We start from the raw sequence: 22976 nt of genomic DNA on the forward strand, positions 1-22976 counted from the left end.
GTTTGCTAGCACAATGCTGGCCTAGATGACGAAGTCGTTAGTCTATTGTACATTTAAATAAATCTAACCCAAAATGTTCAGCACTATTTAACTAAACTGAATAAAAGTTGTAATCTGCTATGAAAACCAACAATAATAAAGATAAAAAAAACTGTGAAAATGGAAAATAACGAAACAAATCAGCTGCTTTCCCAATGGACAATCTAATGGCAAGTACAATATTTCAGCTAAATAGCTGAAATATTATACCTTCCATTAGATTTAGGCATACGTTTTAGTGAAGTTATAATATTTCATATTGTATTGTATAATGTTTCAGATATTTAGGAATATTTTAACTGAAAATATCAAATTAAATATGGGAACAAACAACAGAATCAGAATTAGTAAAGTTGGTATGGTAGGAAGTCAGCTTGAATAAATTTATATGAAAAAGAGAGAGAAATTAGAACGATAAACTAGCAGTATACACTAGTTTTCAAACCAGTTTTAACTTATGGATTCGAGAGCTGGGTTAGAAACAAAACACTTGATCAAAGACTGGAGGGCTCTGCTGAGAAAGATTAGGGGAGTGAATGACATCAATGGTAGAATCATATTAAAATGAAGACATTAAGAAGGAACTTGACATTGTTAGCATTTAAAAATGTGTGAGCAGAGCTATGGGTGAGGAAAGGTTAGCAACAAAACTGATGCCAAGATGCAGAAAACACCCAGAGCAAGATCGCTATCTAGGTGGATTGATGCAGTTAGCAGCGCCTTAGAAGACAAAAAATACGAAACTTTGACAATATTGGAGTCCTGACGGCGTAATTCATTGGGAAATTGTCGAACAAGAAGTTAGCACTACACGAAACGTATATCTCACTATCACAGTATCCTGTACATGTCAGGAATCAGACTGCTGATTTACATAAGGCAGCGGTCTCACAGGGATAATGAACCATCTTTAACAAACATTCACTCCCATGGAATTCGAATCCGCAACCTGTTGGTTAGAAAGTAAGACTGAGTTAACTTAGGTACATACGCCTAAGACCTACTTCAGACTATTCAGCTAAAACAAACTGTGTTCACTTAAACGATGTTTTTTTCCGTCCTGAATTTTTGAAAATTATGTTTTAGAGATTATCATTTTAATATTCAGTTATCAGTGAATAATTTTTAATATGTGTGTAGATAGATGGATGCAGTATATAGATTTTGCAAAGTCCTTTGAGGAATTGCCACAAGACAAACTGGTAATGAAACTGAAACAGATGGGGTTCGATAGTAGATTAGTGCTATGGATTGGAGGTCGGCTGTATGATAGGTATCAGCAAGTTTTGTATGGAGGGAACGGTATCCCAAAAGAGGAAATCCCATGGGTCTGTTTTAGGACTGTTGTTATTGAATTTGTATGTAAATGGCATTGAATGGACATATATATTTGTTTGTAGATGATGCAATGTTGGGGAGAGCTATGAGGAGTAGAGCGGATGTTCTGGCTTAGAAGTGGACTTTAATAGACTGGATGAACAAACAAATGTGTAGGGATGTCAGCTCAATGTAGCAAAGCGTAAGGTTTTAAATTTTGAAAAGAAAAAATGGGATGCAGAGTATAAGATTAGTGATCGGTAGGGATATCTTAGAAGAGGTGGAGGAGATGAAAGATCTGAAATTTCAGGAACAGTTTGTTAAATTGTGAGGGCCGCACAGTGGGTTTTGGCAATAACGAGAAGACACTGACATGTAGAAGTCTTAATTTTATGACTCCGTTATACAAGATTTTGATCAGATTACATATGGATTATATGAGATTTGATCGCCTGGATTTAAATTAGATGAATTAGTTGTGGGAGACGGTTCAGAGACGATTAACGAAGTCGGTTTCGGGTCTTTGAGATAGATGCAAATCTGAGTATGAAGATAGATGCAAATGAAGAAAATACAAATGGCAGAAGAACCCGATGGATAGGACGAGGGGAAACATGACTGAGACATAAGTTGGTAAGAGATAATTACCAGATTAATATGGATGAGATTTTTTAATGGGGAAGAACAAGAGGACATCCCTGGAAGCTTTATGAGGAGGGCGTGAGAAATGAGGTTATTTTTTTTTTTTTGGAATGATTGGGCAATTTTGGGGCAATGATTGGAATCATTGCCTGAAAGTATAGTGAATGTAGAGACAGCGAATGATTTTCAAGTCACGGTATGAAGGGCTGTGTATATATATGTGAGAGTGGGCCTCCTCCGATAAGTTTTGACTCCATGAGGGGCTGATGATGATAAGATCATAATTAGTTGTCTGTCTAATGGACAACACTGTTCTCGAGAGGCTCCAAGATTGCAATTGGACAGATTTTCGTACTACACCAACAGCATATTTTTTAAACTTACTGCTTGAAATGAAATATATGTTCGCATATCCTGGATTGACTTGGATTATTTTTAGATGACTATGGCACAGGGAAGCAAACAACGTTTGGTGTGGCTCGCATTATGCAAGCATGGTTCGAAGAGCATATCCAAGCATTCTGTGTATTCCTTTGACAGCCTAATTCTTCCGATTGGAATCCTGTCGAATATTTCTGCAATAACGTGGGACCAACATCCGCCAATCAACGCTAATGCCGCACTCAGTCGCCGACCTCCAGTACAGGACGTTATTACCATATGTCCATTTGTCCAGAATACCGCAGGGCACCTTTCGTGGTCAAGCGGAGAGTGCAAAGACGGGTGCAAGCAGTTATCTCAGCTAGAGGAGCCTTAACATGCTACTAGTTTGGTGCCCATAATGTAATTATGTTCCATTATCACATGATGGAACAGAATTGGTTCTGTTCCATCATGTGATAATGGAACAGAACCTACTCCGATAGTAAGACTTTCGAAGGCGTCAGTAGTAGGGGTGACGGTTTGAACAAGATCAAGATAAGATAAGGAATCGTGACGTGAATGGTTGTTGTTGTCAGATGAAGATAAGTGACGCCATTTGTTAGTTATAAATAAGTGACGTTGTTTTAAATGGAAAGGGAGATATATTAGTGTATAAGGAATCGTGTCGTGATTGGTGGGACACTTCTGACAAGATCATGATAAGATAAGGAATTGTGATGTGAATGTTTGTTGTTATAGAGTTTGGAATGTTTGGAATTTCGCTGGGGCCCTCGTCTGTCAGGGACATCACATGGTGTGTTTGGTGATATTTAGAGATAAGAATCGTGACGTTGTGTGTTTGGAAATTTCTGGGGAACATATGGCTCTCTGTGATATCACATGGTATTTTGATTTGTCTATGGAATTGTGGGCGATATTTTTGAGATAAGATATCTTGGAATTTTCCCAGGGTGACACATCCGTCATTGTCGTCAGGTTTTGTTTGGTTGTCTATAGATGGGTGTACTAATTTCCAATACATTATGGGGTATTTCTTTCCTGTTAAAGGGTGGGAATTCTTAGAGTAGAGTAGAGTCTAGTGGCGGCTGTGTTTCGAGAGCTTTTCTGAATAATTTTATTATATGCTGGTGTCCCTCAAACACACACATTAGACATGAAAACTCGCTAATGTATCCATGTTGATACTCTAATATGTACCCTATGATTATTCTTATGAAAAAAAAAACTATTCAGTATTAGAATTATGCTTACCGAAACATACGAGCATTGATTATTGAAATTACAATTATCAATTGTTATGTTTAAGTTAAAAAAAAAATTAACTCCCATTTCTTTCCAGAATGGGAACATCTTGGTACTATGCTTTACTGAATAATTAATTAATTATATGCTGGTGTCTCTACGGTATTTTAAAATAAATAAATTAATATAAATTAAACCTTTTGTATGTATTCTAGAAATTCTAATGATAATTTAAAATTACTTGCAGCTTTCCAGAATGGCTCTTCTAAATACGAATATTCCAAAAAAAAAAAATAATTATATTCCAAAATGGTTGAATTTTATATCCACACCACAACACAAACACCACAAAGAACGAAATTTCTGTAAATACTGTAACCTGAAATAGTTCAGTACTTCGTCCTTTAGATTTCAGCCTGTAGATGCTATGTTATCGTCATGTGCAATATCCCCCAGCGAGAGGTTTTCTTCAAAGGGTCTTTCATGAAGATGACATGAGTCACATCCATAAATTGCAGTATTGTTCAAAAGATAGCATTTTCTCAAGTTTGGATGTTTCTCAAATACTTACATATGACTAAGTGATTAGCATTCACATGAATTGTGATGACACATATCCTAAATTATTCATTCTTCGTTCCCGTGGGAAATTATTGTTGTAGTAAATTAATGATTACATTTAATTTTTTAAAACCAATATTGACTATTAATTTTACCTTCGATTCCTTGTGCTCTTAACCTCTTTCTGTAACTGAAATTTATTTATTTTATTTATATTTTTCTTTAGCATTAGTAATTTTAAGTAACGGACATTTGCGACAATCAAGGTTTTGAACTCGCCCTTGCGTTTTCTTTTAGAAATTTCTTTTGCCATCACAACAAATAAATAGTTATTTCTTATTATTTCAAATGAATATTAGCTCTGTAATATATACTTTGTTAATTTCTATGTTACCTTTTATTTGACTGTAATATTATTAACAAATGGCTCTGTAAAATAGCCAAATTCTTATAGTATTTAACTTTTCAGGTGAAATCTTCTCCACTAAAATTCTGGCTATTAATTTAATACCCGATTATTTCTTTTGCTTCCAAGATTTGACTCAAGATTCTTGAAATATTTGAGGACTTGCATGAACAAATAAGACTTTTAATTCACTGAGTCAAAAAAAAAATCTGGTTAGTTTGTGGCATGAAAATTTACAAGGAGAAAAGAAATGTTATGGTCTTACTTAAATTTGTATTTTGACTGTTGTCCTCTCAGCCCGACTCTGTTTTTTTCACAGGAGGGATATTTATATATTTTAACACAATTATTATATTAGATATTATATTCTTTCCAACACAAATAAATAATTATTTCAAATGAATATTAGCTCAGAAAGAAAGAAAGAAAGAAAATTGTAAAGAAAAAATGTTTACCTTCAAATAACTATTTTGGAATCACAGAAAGCAAGAAATTCATCACCTTTTCAAAGTTTTGAAATTCCTACCCATATTGTTTTCATCATTTGGTATCATTTAAATGAAGAACGGTTCTGACTATAAAGCTTGTTAATGTTATTGATTTTTCTCTTCCAATGGCGATATTTTTTTTGATGCATTCATGCTGATTCCTTGTTATCTGCACGCTACTATACCTTTTTTATTTTCTACAACAAACTTTTTAAGAGTTTAAGTAACGTGATTGGGTAAAATATCACCTGTTTTCTCTGTAAAATAATCAAATTCTAACAGTCGTATTGTTAGAATTTGGTACGACTGTTTTTTCTAGTCTGGTGAAGGTATCTAGAGATGTGGTAACAAATTGTCACTTTTCAGTTCATTTGTACTTTATTCACAAAACTACAAATCCGTTATTTGCTATGGTCTCTGTTTTTAATTCCCCCATTACTAGAATGTACGGGTGGTAAAGTTTTGAAATAAGTTTCGACTCGCAAGAAAAATAAAATGTTTACCTTTAAATAAATATTTATGATCACAGTAAGCAAGAAATTCTTCAGCTTTTCAAAGTTTGGAATTTCATACCCATATTGTCAAAATGAAAAGAAAGAAAGAAAAGAAAGGTAAATTGTATAGAAAATAAAATGTTTACATTCAAATAACTATTTATGATCACAGCAAGCAAGAAATTCATCAGCTTTTCAAAGTTTGGAAATTCCTACCCATATTGTTTTCATCATTTGGTACCATTTAAATGAAGAACGGGTATGGCTATTAAGTTTGTTAATGTTTTTGATTTTCTCTTCCAAAGGCGAGTATTATTTGATATATACATGTTGATTCATTTGTTAGATACCATTTTTATTTTATACAATAAACTTTTTAAGAGTTTAAGTAACGTGATAGGCTAAACTATCAGTTGTCTCTCTGTAAATAACCAAATTCTAACAGTCGTATTGTTTGAATTTAGTACGTTTGAATAAGATAAGGAATCGTGACGTCAACCAATGATGTCACGATTCCTTATCTGATCTTGTTCAAACCGTCACCCCTACTACTGGGATCCGGGTAATTTAGTGAATGCTGTTATTTCAAGCTTCCTTGGAATAGGTGCATGTAGTGGTATGCATTGAGAAAAGGGGGGAAGACTGCGAATTCACAATTTGTAGAGAAGTTGGGTAAAGTTACTTTGTATATCACTCAGGACATAAATGCACTGCACTTGTCGATATCAGTTCAAATTATGCCCTTCTAAATAACTATGAAAATAGTTATTTAAGAAGCAAATAACCTACTTCTTCAAGGAAGCATTCCTCCTTTTGCCAGAAAGCCATCAGAAGAATTTTGCACAACCTCGTGCCAATAGAATCCCGCCAGTTTTACTCAAGAGATGCTCCTTAACTAACACCTTCTCTTTATCTCCCAGTACGCTAGTTGTATTCGGCTTGAAGCTGGCATCGGTCCTGCACCTGGAAACAAGCCAATATGTACCCAATTAAAAAAAAAAAAGATGTCTACCATCGCCCTCACCTCACTTCTTCCTCCTCGACACTTGCCGAACTCTCATATAATCGCTTACCATCAATATGTATTTTTGCAATCAAGATTCCATTAAAGTAATCAAGACTTTTTTGTTCTTCTCCCCTTTATCTTTAACCTAGCTCAGTGTAACTTTAAGATCAGATCTTTGTTCTCGGACTGATTCTTGCTCCTAGATTTTCATGGAATCATTGTATCACGTCTGTAGCATCTTAACTCGCCAGAAAACTTGGAATCATCTTTTGCTCATGACGTTACTTTTTTTCGTCCAGTTACTAGCGCAAATCCGAATAACCTTGGAACTCTTACCTTTCGGGGCTGGGGATAAGATTCTTCATGCTGTTCGGAAGAGAGTTGTTCATTTATTGCAACCCCTTTCTTACTATTTTTAACCACCGTATCATAGACGGTCAGTTTACGTATTGTCTTTTCTAAAGATAATTTCTTGTCGCTGCTGCTTAGCAGAACTAGCATTGATTATGCTCGCCATCTCTGTTAAACTCACAGCAACAAGTGCACCAGCTGCCCAACATCATTTTTCAGTTGAACTCTCACCGAATCAGGTACTCTGTCATCTTTCATCCCAACTACCTCAGTTCTGTGGAACAGCCTTCCTCCCATGAAGGTATTTCCCCAAAACTACAACCTTTGACTCTGTAAAAGGAATATCAACGGGTTACGTTGCTCGTGAACCCAGCCAACATACGGCATTTATTTACTATAAGCCTTGCGGCCTTTCGTTTATAGGAGGGATAATAGAAAATGAGAAATAGTTGATGCGGCGATAAAAAATGTAAAATTTTTAAAATCTTCCGAATCCACTTCTCAAATATATATCATTCGAATCTAAATGATGTCCGTTTCCATTGCCAAATTTGCAAAAAACAAAAAAAATTCCCTTCTGACAAAAAATTGTTAACTTCTTTCCCTAGACTTTTGCGCATGTATTTTCTCTGACATTGCTTTTCGGAGAGTGTTTAACACGGAACATTTCCCTCGCGATCTTCTGTGGCTAAAATCACACAATCATATTGTCCGATTCGTGTCTTGTCTTTATCGCTCCTCCTAACCGGCAGTTCTGAACATTTTCTTCAACTTTCATTTAGTTTCATCGTTTTCGCATCCATTTTCTTCTTATGTCTCACCTCAAAAGATTTCTCATTTCTTTTTTCCAACTGTACTACAAAGAGAAAAACTCAAACTATATGATGAATTTTTATGCAATTCGGTGAAAATTATAATATGAGATGTGAAAGAAAGACCACAAAATTGTAAAAAACACTTTAATTCAGTAATAAATGGGAACCTGAAGACAGTGGTCAAAAGGGGTTGTCAAAGTGGCTCAATAAGGAAAGAATCACACCCATTGTGCTTACAATGATGTTTCATACCATTTACGATGGTGTTTAGAAGCTCGGTTTGTAATAGCAAATGCTCCTCCAATGCTCTAAGTCCAAGGTTTTCGAGACGGAGGTACAGCATCCCAGGCATGCTCAATAGGATTAAAGTAAGGAGACCTGACTGGCCAGTCCATACACACATGATTGTCTTTTCTTTTAGACAATCATGTGTGATCATTATCATTTTGTAAGATAAATGCCCCCTCCCCACCCATCATCGCACTGACTAAAGACGAATATTGGGGTCTAGGACTTCGTATCTGTAAGTTGCAGCATTCATGGTTCCGCTAGGAAGCACATACAGGCCGGTGCGTTTACTCAACGAGATACTCCCCAAACCACCACACTACCCCCACCATAAAGTGTCCTTTTCACAGATATTAGAGGGATAATAACGTGTCTCTGGTTCTCTCCAGAACAGAGCATACCTGGTTTCGTTTTGTATAGCAAATCGGGATTCGTCTGTAAACAATACCGATCCTCATTGGTCTTGGATCCAGTTGAGGTAGAGTCTGGTCCATCTCATACGTTCTCTCCTCTGGCGTGCTAATGGAGAGAGCGCGCGAGCACACACACACACACAACCGGTTGTCTAGCATACAGACCACCTTCGTGAAGCCTTCTGCGTACAAGAAGCAGATAATATTCGTGTAGCCGACGCGAGGTCAGATCGTAGCTGATTCGGACTAGCAGTGCTGTTTTGCCAGCAAATAATCGAGATATCAGTCACCTAGTGCGTTGTAGCAGGTGTTCTTTCTTCACTGTAGCTATGATGTTCTTTGTGACGGTTGGAATTGGTCATCAGACTGTGAACCACGGAAAGACTCGCATATAACCATCTGGCTACCTTCGCTTGACTTTCGCCCATCTCTAGTCTTACGATGATTCGCCAACAGAATATATTGGTTAAAGGATGTTTTGCAGTCATATCCAAGAATTTTGTTATCACAAAATGACCTGATCTCACTCCAGATATGAAATGGATAACCACTCCGAAACACCCTCTTTAATGACGCGGCTCATTTGCATATACCGCGGACAGTGCCACTCATTTGTATACGATAACTAGACTCAGCTTCACTTCTTACAAAATGTACCTGACTTTCACATTCCCCCCCCCCTTTCCACCAGAGTTATCGCAACTTATTTGTTTGTTCCTTAATTTATGAAAAACAGTGTACTATAGCAAGCAGCCATTTAAAGCATTTGCTGTCACAAATGATTTGAAGCAAATTGTTTATCTCCTTACCAGAACACTCTACACTCCTGACTACCATCCAAATAACTGAAAATATGGTGTAAATTTTATTCCTTCAGATCCCTACACATTCTCAAGTTCTTTTACCACACAGCAACTCACGCAGTCCCTTTGTATTGTCTTGATTTATAAGAATGCCAAGTAAGACAATGCAAGAAAGACCAAATTTATGAAAATCTCAAAAGAAAGCAGATCCGAGCCAGACATATTCATAAACAATATGAAAATTGAACATACAACAGAATACAAATATTTAGGCACCTACTTTACTGCAGATGGAAAGCAAGATAAAGAAATAAAATTGAGAACAGCCTTAGCTAAAGATGCCTTCTGGAAAAATACAGATCTGATCGGAAGTTCTATCAAGACGAAGAAAATAATGATAAGAACATTAGTGTGGTCAATTTTCACATATGGAAGTGATACCTGGATATTCAAGAAGAGAGTAAGGCAACAGATAATGGCCTTTGAAATGTGTTGCTGCAGAAGAGCCCTGAAAATCTCATGGACAGAACATGTGACAAATGCAGCAGTACTACAGAGAATAAAAACACAGAGATCTTTATGACAGGAAATGATCCAGAGAAAGATGAGATTGGCAGGGCATTTACTGAGAGGTTCAGCAGGACAGAGGATACTAACAGTTTTAGAAGGAAAAATTATGATTAAGAGGCAAAACACGAAGTACATGCCTCGAGGATATGAGATCATGGACAAAATCACATGGCTATGCAGAAACAAAAAGGAAAGCCTCCAACAGAGAGAACTGGAAGGACATGGTCTGGTCCCTCTCACTGAGGAAGCTACATGAAGAAGAAAGTAGGATAATATTCGCGGTTTCCACTCATTTGTGTGGCGAGATTGTGTCCAATGTTTTGATCCAGATATCCTTACAGAGACATCATTGACAAAAAACGTTGGCTTGGGATTCTCATTTTTCATCTCACTTTGTTCTTAACCTTTAAGCTTGGTTTTAAAAAGTTTACCGGTTTTTTTTTGTTTAATAAGTGATTTTTTTGTCCTTTTCTGTCTCGAAATAGATGCAAGAAAACTATATGCCTTCCCTCTTACCTATATATTCCCCCCCCCCCTTTTCTCTTACAACTCTTATGATTTATTTATTTATTCGTGTCTGGTACCTCCGTTTGTCGACGGCCCCTTAGGACTGGTTGAGCCCTCCCATGAGGGATTATACTATATCCTATGACTGTAACCTGTGTGTTCACGGGGCCGGTTTGCCTGCTTGCGGGATGAAAAAAACCCAGATAAACTGGGGAAAAAAAACCTGCTGTCCACGCCCAAGACCGGCTGACCTGGCTATGGCTGAGAAAGATCCTTAAGCTCCTCACGTCATCGACGAGAATCGAACCTAGTACACTCCGTCCCCAGGCATATGGTTGCGAAGCGCATAGCTACTAGGCTAACCGCGAGGACACTCTTACTAACGATTATTATTATTACGGGAGACTCCAAGGAGTCCTTAGACTCATCGAGGGAGGCCCTAAATATCATGTCAAGAACAACTATTCAACATTCACACAGTATCTATCATACTTTGCCTTGACCTCATTCATTGTCATAGCACCCATAACAGACTCTGGCAGCTTATTCCACTCATTTACCACTCTAAAAGTAAAGAAGATGGCTCTAACACCCCTGCTAACCACACTCTTTCCCAGCTTCCATAGGTGTCCCCTAGTTCTCCCACCACCAGTCCTGATTTCAAAAATATCCTCTGAATTAATCCTATAGAAACCCTTTAGCAATTTGAATGTCTCAATCATATCTCCCCTCTTCCACCTATCAACCAATTTCTGCAACCCACAAATCTTCAACCTGTTCTCATATGGTTCATTCCGTAGACCCGCTATCATCTTAGTCACTCACCTCTGGATCCTCTCCACCTCCTCCCCATCAAGAAGGTACCTAGGTGACCAAATCTGGGTACAGTAGTCGAGATGAGGTCTTATCAAGGCTCGGTACAGAGGTACAATAACTTACTTGTCTCTGCTCGTCAAGGTATTTTTAACAACCAAGTGAGTTGATGAGCTGATTTAGCCACTTTTGCAATGTGCCCCCTAAACTTCAATTCCCTATCCACCAACACTCCCAAGTCCCTGGCCTCATCAATCTCCTGGAGTACAGTTCCACCAATGTGGTATACTGCTGATAATCTTTTTCACCCCAAAATGCATAACCTTACACTTTGCCACATTAAATTGTCATCCATTCTCCTTAGCCCATTCCTCCAATCTATCCAAATCTTGCTGTAGAAAAATGAGTATATCAGCCTTTTACGTTGGAATATTGTTGCTCCGAATCATTCATCAGTTAAATCCATAAATGCCTTCCTTCCATTCACAATTTACAATATTCAATGTTTTTCATTTATCGAAAAAAGGAGGTCAGAGGAATCTTGTCCTATCAGGATATCCGCGTCTTCTGGCTCTGATACAGTTCTCTAAGTCCTGACGGTTGGTTCATGTTTTTGTTTCGTGTTTTTATAGTCTCCTGCCGCGGGAGATACATTTAACCGTCAAAGAGAAAATCTTTACTGTTATGCATTAAATATCTTTACCATTAAGTTTATAATTGTCATTATGGAATCATCCACGTCAGTCAATAGAGGATCTTTTTTGATTTTATTACACTTCTTGGACAAATTATAAAAAACTGTGGTGAAACGTAGGTGATTGTTCTTGATATCCCTGATGTTTGATTCCAATAAATGTTTGAGACCAAATATCAAGTTCGGCACAACCTGTTTGCTGAATGGATTCTACTATTGGGTTTTGCCGTTCTCTCATATTATTATCTACTGACTTTTCCTCCTTAAAATGGTTCCACATGCACACAGATCTCCAGCTACAACACAGCAACGCTACTCACTTTATGAAACTCCTTAGAAAAACTTGAGGATTTTGGGCGAGTGTATTTTTGCGCAGCGAGTATAGCATTATGTAATAAGTCATGTGCATGGCGTTTTAAATTTGACGTCAGATTCTGTCCGCAATTTTTGCAGACGATGCCAATCACATGCTTCTTGGTCATTTGACAAGTATTTCGCCATCCAAATGGCAGAACCGATAGAATACTCTGATCCACAAATCATTCTTCAATGCGGGTTTTGATAAGCATGTTAATTTTTTTTATCTTACAAAACTCAATCCTTTTGTGTTTATTGTAAAACAGCATCCTTTTTCTGCCACTTCTTTAGGCAAGTGAAGGTTTTCTTCAGCGAATTAAACTTAATCTCCATTCTTTCTTACTTTAACTGACGAGCACAATTTTTCCTCCCAGGAATTCGGGTTTTTCCATACAGCAAATAAGACTGGAGAACCCACACGTATAATTAACGGACATAATGCATTGTGACCTCCTTTAGCCACAGAACTCTCACTCTACCTAGGGTCATACGCAGTTAAAACAAGTGTTTATTGAAATTGGCTCCCTTTTGACGCGACGATAACTATTTTAGTGCATTCAAAAAAAACTCGGTTTCTGGAAAAAATTTTGCAGTAACCCGTTCCACGTCTCCTTTATATTCCACCAATGAAGATTCCCTTAGCTGTGTTCTAATTCTGCGTTAACTTGAGAATATCTTGAGAGTTCAGGTCGGAGCGCTAGGTTGCTTACCGTAATATTCCGATTCTGTTTTCTGCAATGTTTATTTATGCGTATTTCGTTGTCTCAGAACGTTCTCGTGTTGAAAGGTTAAGAACCGGTATCATAAATTTGCTACAATATAAGAGACTCAGAATTGTCCAGGACGTCGTCGTTGTAGGACTGAGCGGTCGTGTTGAATGCACTAGGAAATGTCCCAAAAAGCAACATCACATCATTACTCATTCACCTCCAAACAATCCTTAGGACAAACAATTGGGTATAAAAATGCTTTCCAGGCCTTCCATCCCAAAACGAGGCTAGACTAGAAGTGGAAGAGAGTGCAGTGCGACTCGTCTCCCCACTGAACCGATTTTCACTGCTCCACCTCCAGGTTTTATGTGCCTTGGCTCATGCTATTGGGCAATGGGTAATTCGCAGTTGTTAACAAGAGCTGGAGAGCTGCAGCTGGCTTTTGAAAATTCGTTGCCTGGACCTCTGTCTCTGCTCGTATAGTACGCCCACTGATACGAGACCCTTCGACACTTCTGCGCATGTCAACAGAAGGAGAATCCATTCCGATAATAGGTAATCAATCCGTCTTCTGGGATGAGTATTTTATTATTACACGTCTGAAAATTAACTTCTCTTTCACGATCATTGTAGTTTCTAAAGTGGTTTTGCTTGTACAATAGTTGAGAAATTTTACCTATAAAGCACGTGATTTCGCGTGTTGTTGACCAATTCGTTCATCGCCTTATCTCTTTCTCCCCTTCAACATGAATTGACTCTTCTTGACAGTCTGCCAACGAGAGCTCTCGCTTATGTGGTCGGACTATATTATCAAACATATTGTGTGGGGTCCGATGGTGAGATAGACTCAGTATAGAACAGTTGCTTGTCAGAAGTCAAGATTCATCAGTTTGCTACATTCTTTCACACAGACGTTCAGCATTACCTGCACGCATTTTCTGCACATATGCAACGGTTGCTTTTCTACACAAATTGGCATTAGCACTTTCACCCATCTACTTCAAATATGTTAAGAAACACGCGCCGTTTGTTTACTCCTTCGCGAGTCGGTTTCAAATTGACGGAACAGATTTTTTCTTCCACTTCCTGGAGCAATCGTCGTTTTCTTGAATTTCCCGACAAAGCGTACATATTCATATTTAACGTTTTCCACCTTTCTTTTTAAGACATGACAGCACTGTTTTGTAGGTGAACAAACTTCTGTACATTCACTTTACTATACTATTTAAAATTAAAAAAAGTTCTTTTGAAAATCTTATTGGAACAGTTTTTTTTTTTTTTTTTTTTTTTGACAAGATGGCTACTTGCCAGCTGAGAATATACGGTTTAATTGCTCCTGATTTTTCTTTAATTTTGTGTTCAGCGTTACTCGTATGTTCTCTTCTCCTGATTTCATCTAATTATCTCCCCTTGGGCAAATAACTTTTTTTTTTTTAAATAAGAGCACTTCAATATGTAGATGTATAATGGATCTTTCGAGAAAATGGAACTTTTGATATGATGGCTGCTATTTACCATACCCTAGGGCGGAATCTGTCCCACATAAGTTATGATAATTCTTTTTGTGAATTATGCCCATGCAAAGCTTCTATCTTACGTAAGTACCGTGGATCAACTAAGGGATAGGTAATCAGGAACCCTCTTATCTCTCCCTCCACAAATGCGGATTTTTTTAAGCCACTTCTGGACTCCAGTAAGGTCTCATACTCTGGTGAAATTCATGTATAAGACATTTTTGTCAGTTACTGTAGTGGAATTCAACCCCTCCCAACGTAGTTTTTTGGTTGGCCAAGTCGACAGCACTTTTGATCTCAACTTCCGGTCTAAATAATGGTATCAGCTCGCATGCGCTGGTTTATTCTAAACGGAGGAGGATAACGACTTAAGTTGTAAGGTTCTGTCGCTCGCATGGCATAAAACTACAAGAGATGAAAGGCACACACTTTCAGTATAGCACTGACGGACAATGACTATTCAGGAGAAGAAGAAATTTTTTCTTCATCGATTAAAAATTCTGATTCGTTAAAATCTTTTAGGTGTAACATTCTCTAAAACGTTGTATGAATTATAACTCGTTATTTCCACGTGCTGATTGAGAAAAGATTGCGTGCCAAATCATAAAAGGTGCGAAATTGACCTTACTGCATAACACATTTCGATGAAAAATTTTTGGAAGTTTTGATCAACAGAGAAAATAGGTTTCGCCTAATTTGATACTCCGGACTTCAAGTAGTTTGACACGATGTAGAAAAGGCGTAACTTCGTTTAAAATATTTCTTTATTTGACGTGGGATAGGAAGATGGGGTATGAAGATCAACTAAACGCTCTTTAAAGATGCTATTTTAAAAAGTAATTTCATTATTATGGAATTGTGATTCTTGAATTCATTCGCACTATCTGCAATCGCCACCTCTGAAAGCAAGTCATTCGAATCACCACCACGCTCCGCTCTATGAGAGAAAAATCTAGCTCTTGCCCCCACCTGTCCGTTATTCTTGACTATATTCATCCTCAGCTCCAAGGATACCCTCTTGTCCTCTCCTCACAATATCAATAAAATGAAAAATTCCATCTGCTGGTATCCTGTATCACCCTTTCATTAGTTTGTAAGTCTCAATCAAGTTACCCCTCCTCCTGTTTGCTAGCGTTTACATTCCTCAAATTTCCTCATTTTCTAGTCACGTATATAATACAGTGGTTTCCGTATAGGTAAATGACTGCTAATACCGATCCTCTTCAGTTCCCTTCGCATAGTTCGCTGAGATTTGGTTCGGGAACAACCTTCATCAAATGCTTCGAAAAAAATCAACTACCGCACACAGGAAGTTCTGTTTGTCTGTACAAGCCTTCTCAGACGACAGCAATCTCGTTCCCGACAGACTGTCCTAGGACCACACTTACGCCTCTCAGACAACAATGTGGGTTATTTTCCTACTGATTAAGCATCTGGGATATCCCACATTCGAGATACCAGTTCGCTCCAGCAAGACTGGCACCCACAATAAGCCCTTTTAATCGAACTCCAAAAGAACCTTTGTTTTTCTCATTTTTATCAAACTGTTGACGATTACTAACCATCAGCAGTCTTAAATAGTTGCCTAGAGCACGTGGTAACACACGGGACCAAGTATTTTGCATATACGTTGTGTATCTCCATGAAGGTTTTTAATTCAGTGGCCGGAATGTGTATGGTAGCATCATCCCATCATCGTCTGTATGAAGCGTTACAGTATAAAGAATATATTTCAATATATTTTCGATTTTATCGCGATAAAGTGTTTTATAGCATAAACAATGCCGTTTGTGATGAAATTCGAATATTCATACGAATATTTATTGAAATATTCGTATGATTTTAGTTTTGCTCGATTGAAATTATGAAATTTTGTTTAAGGAACACTTTTAAACTGTTATTGTTAGCACCAGTTCAGAATGCCTTGTTTTCCGACAACCGCTACATCATTATGCAACCATTCGTTGACGAACCAACTAACGTATCAAGTCTTTTGTCTGTATTGCATGTGTTCCTCCCATGGCCATTTTGCGAGATAAAAAGCCTGATTTTCTGTCACCTTGTTATTTCCGTATCAGATAACTCAAAGGTTCTTCGTGCCCGAGATGGGATTTGTTCTGTAGTGGTAGTTTTACGATAAAACGGTACTAAGATATGGTAAGGCGTCAATGATGAGTTTCGTGGCAAAACCTTAGTTATTCCACGGTATGTTACGCCTGAAAACTACGTGCTCTTATTTACATGTGTAGTGGAATGGGAGTGCCCTCCCGCGACGAGTCCTTGGACTCCATAGAGGTGTCACGTAATAATAGTAATAATTGTTATGATCATTATTATTATTATGATTAGTTTTCCGAAAGAGAAATCGGAAATGCAAAAGTCCATGCCACATCCGTTTGACTTTGGCAAACTCCTCGTCGTGGTTAGAAAAATGTCTGAAAGCTTATCTTTATATGATCTGGAGGCATTTTTCCATCTCATTTTCCGTTCCTTCTCATTTACCTTGCGGTGTCCAGGGTTTATTAATCATCGGACCTAAAGTTTTACATTATAGCCCTAAATAATTTTGTATTAACCATAATATTACTGGAAAAGTTCACCAAATTTCAACAAGCTTAAACAGTATAGGATAAGTCGAAATGGTCCAAACGTCTATTATTCACTATTATGTAGATACTTGCTATATAAATCAGCTGAGGGAAAATACACTAAATAAATAATAGCAATATTTTTTTTCGATCAGTCAATATCAGAATTTATTATTATTATACAGTATATTTACATCCTATCCTAATTTACGCTCACGCGTAGACCTGCACTTTTTACCGTGTAGGCATTCGGAACCGAAATTCTATGGAAATAGGTTGGTTACTTCTTATTCCTGGAGATAACCTATGTCTGTAGAGGCGTGTGCTCAATGGGCCGGTTTGCCTGCTTGCGGGAGAAAAAACCCCCGATAAACTGGGAGGAAAAACCTTGTGGTCCACGCCCAAGACCAGCTAACTTGGCTATGGCTGAGGAAGATCCTTAAACTCCTCACGTCGTCGACGGGAATCGAACCCTGGACACTCCCTCCCCAGGCATATGGTTGCGAAGCGCATAGCCACTGTAATGGTACATTTTTATCACTACAAAAATTCATTATAGAAATTACTGAGTATATTTGTTTTGAATGATTTTTTTTCTCTTTGTTCCGAGGACGTTTCTGCTGTCTACCGTCGACGCTTGTGCTAAGCTTATCTGAGAATGGTATTAGATGGCCGTGGTTTTGTTTCAGTAGCCACGGTGAGCCAGGTGTCGATTTAACTGTTTATATGTATGTCTATACCTTTTAGATACACATGTGCACGCTCCCACAGACATGTACTGCATGGCGTGCTTTAGCATTTTTGAAGGGAGAGGACAGGCCGTGGTTGTGTATTTCTATTAGTGCTTGACAGAACTTCGTTCTACTTTTTTATTATTTTGAGTAATTTCACTCCAATTTTTCATCTCGCTATAATATCTATATCTATTATGAAAACATTTGCTGTATAACTCAACTTAGGAAAAATACACTAAATAATAATATTATTATTAACTGCAGTCGTATGTTTCAGAAATCGAAAAATTATTTTATTTTGTATGGTACGGCGCAAAAAAAAGCAACACTGAACTTCGACAACCCCTTCAGTACATGCACTATGAAATATTGCCATTCGACTGCGTGCACATTAATAGAAGAGCACGTGTAGAGTCTACACCATTACATTTAGCTGTAGCAATGCTGTTGGAAGAAAAGACGTTTATTGTTGAGCATTATGAAAAGTTCACACGGAGATGGTAGAGCAAATGGTCCAAGTCTACGACATGTTTGTGAGCAGTTTTTTCGTGGTTTCCGTAAGCGTGCCCCAAGCAATATTGTCAACATTGCTTTAATCGAGAGGTTCCAACGTACCGGAAGTGTTCCGCCGCAATGCCGAGGATATTCGGGAAGACCACGAACTGCTAACACAAATAAGAATCACGGGCGTGTTTTGGAGCAAGTGTTACAATCTCCGAAACTTGGTCAACGCCGAACAGCGGTAACACTTGAGATACCGAGGCGATCACTACAGATAATCCTTAAGTAGCTGCGTACCTTTTCGTACGTCATTCAGGTGGGTCAGTGCTGGCCAATGCCTATGAAGATCCGTCCTTCCTCCATAATCCCTGACTGTCGGACGAAGCGCGTATCCATCTAAGTGGTCATGTAAACAGACGAACCTACATGTTTTTTGGTTTCTCGAGACCTGAATTTGTCCAACAGAAACTTCTTCACAGCCAGAAGGTCACCGTATGGTGAGCGGTTTCCGGCGGTGGCATAATTGGGCCCTACTTCATTGAAGAGGGTGGTGTAACCGTGACCTTGATTAGCGAACGCTACATCGAGAATGTGGTGATTCTGTTCACCCACGATTTGCATAGGATGTGTCTTGCAAAAAAAAAAAAAAAAAAAACCATTCCATTTCGTACACAGGTATTCGAACAAGACGGAGCAACCTGTCACATGGTTCTAGAACCTGTTTAACACTTCCCCAGGAGGGCTCACTTCGAGGTTCACAGAATTCCCGTACCTTTCACGTTCTCACATTACTTGATGCCTTCGTTTGGGTATGTTAAAGGAATGGGTATTCTACCATCACCGCATTCACACTTTGATGAACTAAGGGATAAAATTACACGATATGTCCAGCCGATGTACCAATCCTTGTTCTCCAAGATGACAGAGAACCTTCGCATACGAAACCTGTCTTGAAAGACAAGGTGCCCATTTCGAGCACGTAATCCACCGTCGTTATATAATCCACGTCGTTATATAATATATAATCCACGTTCCACCGAGAGTTGTGGATGTACCTATCATCAGGTAATCATGCATTTCTTTGTTAATAAACCCTTTTACTACATAACATATATCGTTGTAGTTATTCGGTACTTTTTTTTTGCGTCCTACTGTATATTGTGTGCACCTCGATGATACTGTGTCCAGCAAAAATAAGTTATGTTTACTGCCACCCTGGTGTTGGTCGAGTGGAGGCGTCTTCGCTCGCAATCCATTTTCACGATGGTTTGAATCCCATGTAAATATTCGTCGGATGCCTTCAGGCGTTAGATTATTTTTTATCGTCCTTTGCGTCGTGCAGAGGACCAACAGCCTGCTTATTGGAGGCATAAAGCAGATTTTACGGATTTCTACAACACCTTGACCTTTCTACCCACGTACGCTGTTAGCTGTATAGTAGTTTAAGTCTTTCGGCGGTGGGATTCACCCCCCCCCCAAAAAAAAAACTGGTTATTTTTTCCCGTATACGGGAATAAAAAGGCGTTAGCTGATTTTTTTTTTTTTTTGAAGTCCTCTATCGTCAAACTTTTTCTTGCAGTTTCTGCTTTTTCAAGCGACTGAACTTTAATATCTACGTTAGCTCATACAACCCTGGTAAGACGATCGAAATCATTGAAAACATACGAATTACTAATGAGTGAGTTCGATTAGTTTCGCCCAAATTAAGAAGAACGAAGTTATTTCAGTAGTTTACCCAAAATTGTAATAATATAATCAGCATAAGTAAAAGAATCAAACTGATTCTATTTTTTTTTCCTTAAAAAAAAGAATGAATTGAATTTGCTGTGTATTAACCCTATTTTATGGTAATATAAATTCACTGTTATTCCGATGGAAATTACTCTTTTCACAGTGCTCTGTCTGTTCAAGTGATTTATCAAACGATTCAGTTCACAGAGAGAGAAAATACCTTCAGTTGTCTTACTGATATACGCCCTTTTCGCATAATCTCACTGCAAATTGATTGTCGATACACAACTAATTAAACATTTAACTCGAACGAGATTAAACTAATTAATTTCTCAAATATTTCTTAAACGAAAATACTCAAATACACTTCAAAATCCTACAGGAGTCCGCGTGAGAGAACTCGGCAATTTAAGAACAGGCACTGTCTATCATACCTTAAATTGCTTTCAGGTACTCCATGATGAGTCCGAGCACTCGCGCCTCATCTGCAACTCATTCCACTCACCAGCCAGCCAATCTCCATGCAAAATATTTTTGCTTCACTATCCAGCACACTTTATAACACTTCAGAAATGGCTTCTTATCTCCCCCCCTCTTCATCTCCTTGAAAGAATATCTATCTGCTAAGCTCGCCGACCTGGTTGGCCGAGTGGTAAGCGAATCCGCTCTCCAGCCAAGAGGCCGCTGGTTGGAATCCCCTCCCCCAAGGGCATGGATGTTTGTGATTGTCTTTCACCTTCATACATTCATTCACCCAAGTAAAGACACACTCTCGCAGTATGGACTAGGTCACTATGGGAGAGGTAGACCCAACCCTTCCACAATGGAAGAGGCCCTCGCCCTGTAGTGGGTAGAAAGACGGGCTGATCACCATCATCATCTGCTAAGCTCATACCAGCAACTCTTCTCTTTCTTTTACTCTTCCTTCTATTTAACAAGTTGTGCAAATTGAATTCCGTCACTGCCAACATTCTACAGACCTGATGTTATCTTTTGGTGCCTGCTTGCTCTTTTTTCCGAGAAATTTACGCAACCAAATCTGTGCGCAATGGTCAAAGTTCTTGCTAACTGCCATTCTTTGTGCTCCTTTCATTCATTTTTTTTTTTTTTTTGCAATATGTGAGTAGAGGAAGTAAGGTCCCTTACTTCTTCCTGCAGCACAATCTACCATCAATAGTATTACATTTTCGAAGTGCAAACCTTCCATTTATCGATGGTAAAACTGGTTTCTCGCTCTTCTCTTCTGACCAGTCCTTTCAAATCGTTCTAAGTGCTAATACTTCAGCATTATTCTTTATAGTTTTATCCAACTTATCCCCTTTCACTCACTCGCAACATCCTTAACATACAAATCAAATAGTGATAAATTTATATGGGTCTTTGGACGGAAAGTGACAGGGTTTTTCCTGGAGGCTAGGGATTTTCATTCCGAAAGGGCAAACCGTCCAAATTAGCTTTCGTTGCTTCAGCCGTAAAATTATGAATTTTACGGCCGAAGCTATCTTTGCTAAAAATTAACAAATAAATTAAAATAAAAAAGAGAAAGATCACCGTGAAATCTTGTATAAAATGTAACTAGATTCACAAACCTTATTGATTAGAATCTTTCTCTTATCTACAGAATCCTGTTGCTAACCCTGAAGTCTTGATTATCACTCTAGAAATGGTCCTTAGTTTGATGTCCTTCCTCGTTGTATTTCCCTTTTTCAGATTCTTACAGAAGCAATTTTCATTGAACAAGAAGTCAAGGAGCGTATTGTCTATTCTATTATGATGCACCACCAAATCAGACCACGTTATTCGAGTCAAATGGTTTAATAACCTAAACAGATAAATTAAAATGAGTGATATGTTTTCTTAGGAGATATACTGGATATTATCATAGTACTGCAAGAAAAGTTAATGTGATTATCTTATCTTGTCAACCTGCTATCGAAAGTTTCCCTTCAGCATTATCAGAACTTTTATTTAGGCCTTCTAACTACTTCGATCCGTCTAGATTTCATCTTCGTCCTGAAAAAACAAACATATTTCTAAACCTTTCCTCCCGTATTTAAGTGACCTTACCACATTAGATTAGCTCTGCTCATAAATTCCTGAATGCTAACACTGTCAAGGCCCTTCCTAATATCATTTATAGTATGGCTGTGCCATTGATACCATTTGTTCACTCCGGCAGTTTTTCTAAGAATCCTCATACCTGCAGTCTCAAGTCTACGATCAAGTGTTGTTATATTATTAAGAGATTTTATTTCTAACCCGCTCTCAGATCCATAAGTTAAAATTGGTTTAACACTCTTCTCAACAGCTAATTTCCGTGTTTTGACTAATTTACCTTATTCCATATAAATTTATTGTTTCGACAAACTACCGTACCGTACTAACTGTGGTAATTCTGTTGTCTATTCCCACATTTGATTTGCCATCTTCTCTAAAATTGTGCCCAAATAGCTCACATGTTTTTCTTGTTCTGTAGGTTTCCCATAGATGCAGCTGATGTATTCAGTATTCCTGTAAATTTTCATAATCTGTCTTTTTATAGCTGATTTTAATACCAAATGTATTACATCAGTTATTCAATTCATTTAGGGGGAATCCTGGAAACTTGTACCGGATGTATTTAGGTGTATAACATCATCTGAAAAAAAAAAAGAAGTAAACATCTGAGATTAATATTTCTAATTTTCGTATCGTATTTAATACCACTTTTATTCGTAATGTGATCCATATAGACAATGAATAACAGTGAAGAAAATGTGTACCCTTGTCTCACATCTGATTTTCCATCATCATGCCGTCTAACGTTATCTCTTTCAATTTTTCTACGGCTGACTAAGACTTTATATTGCTCAATACATTGTATCATTTGCGCTGTATAATCTTAGCTTTTCTCTTGATACGTCTAGTCATATTCCTTTTATAGATCTGCTAAACTTAAAATGTTGCATGGAACAGATTCATGTTATATTCCAATAATTCCCAGCTGTCTTAAAGGGAAATCCTGAACC

Source organism: Typopeltis vanoorti, chromosome 9 (genome assembly GCF_054136105.1).
Source record: "Typopeltis vanoorti isolate ZY-2024b chromosome 9, IOZ_Tvanoo_1.0, whole genome shotgun sequence".
In the NCBI taxonomy this organism is placed as follows: Eukaryota; Metazoa; Arthropoda; class Arachnida; order Uropygi; family Thelyphonidae; genus Typopeltis; species Typopeltis vanoorti.